The sequence below is a fragment of the Bison bison genome, unplaced genomic scaffold (assembly GCF_000754665.1).
Source record: "Bison bison bison isolate TAMUID 2011002044 unplaced genomic scaffold, Bison_UMD1.0 scf7180017864334, whole genome shotgun sequence".
Lineage (NCBI taxonomy): Eukaryota > Metazoa > Chordata > Mammalia > Artiodactyla > Bovidae > Bison > Bison bison.
Window position 1 is genome coordinate 1,437,465 of NW_011494906.1, and position 383 is coordinate 1,437,847.

The following is a 383-nucleotide window of genomic DNA, read 5'->3' on the forward strand; positions in this document are numbered from 1 at the left end:
AGCGAGCCCCTTTCCCAGCCCCACTCACTCGGCCTCCCGGGCCCACGTTCACCCCCAAGGTTCCCTATTTGCATTAAAAGGTAACCACCTCGGGCTGTGGGGGTGGCAACTGTGGCTCTGGGGCTCGGAATTTTCAGGTGCCCTTGGCCAAGAGTCTCGGGGAGCCCTTTGGGACCTCGGATTCGCCCCGACGCCCCTGGGATCAGGGGCAGTTTCCTGTCGTTTCCTAGACCCCAGGACGCCAACGGGGTCAGGGCTCCGGGCTGGGCTTCCTGCCCCCCGCCCCAATTAGGTCTCCAACCCCTTGGAACACGCCTAACGCCGCAAACAACAAACAGAGGCCTTCAGGGCCCCCAGGCCCCACCACCACCCCCCCCCCCGCC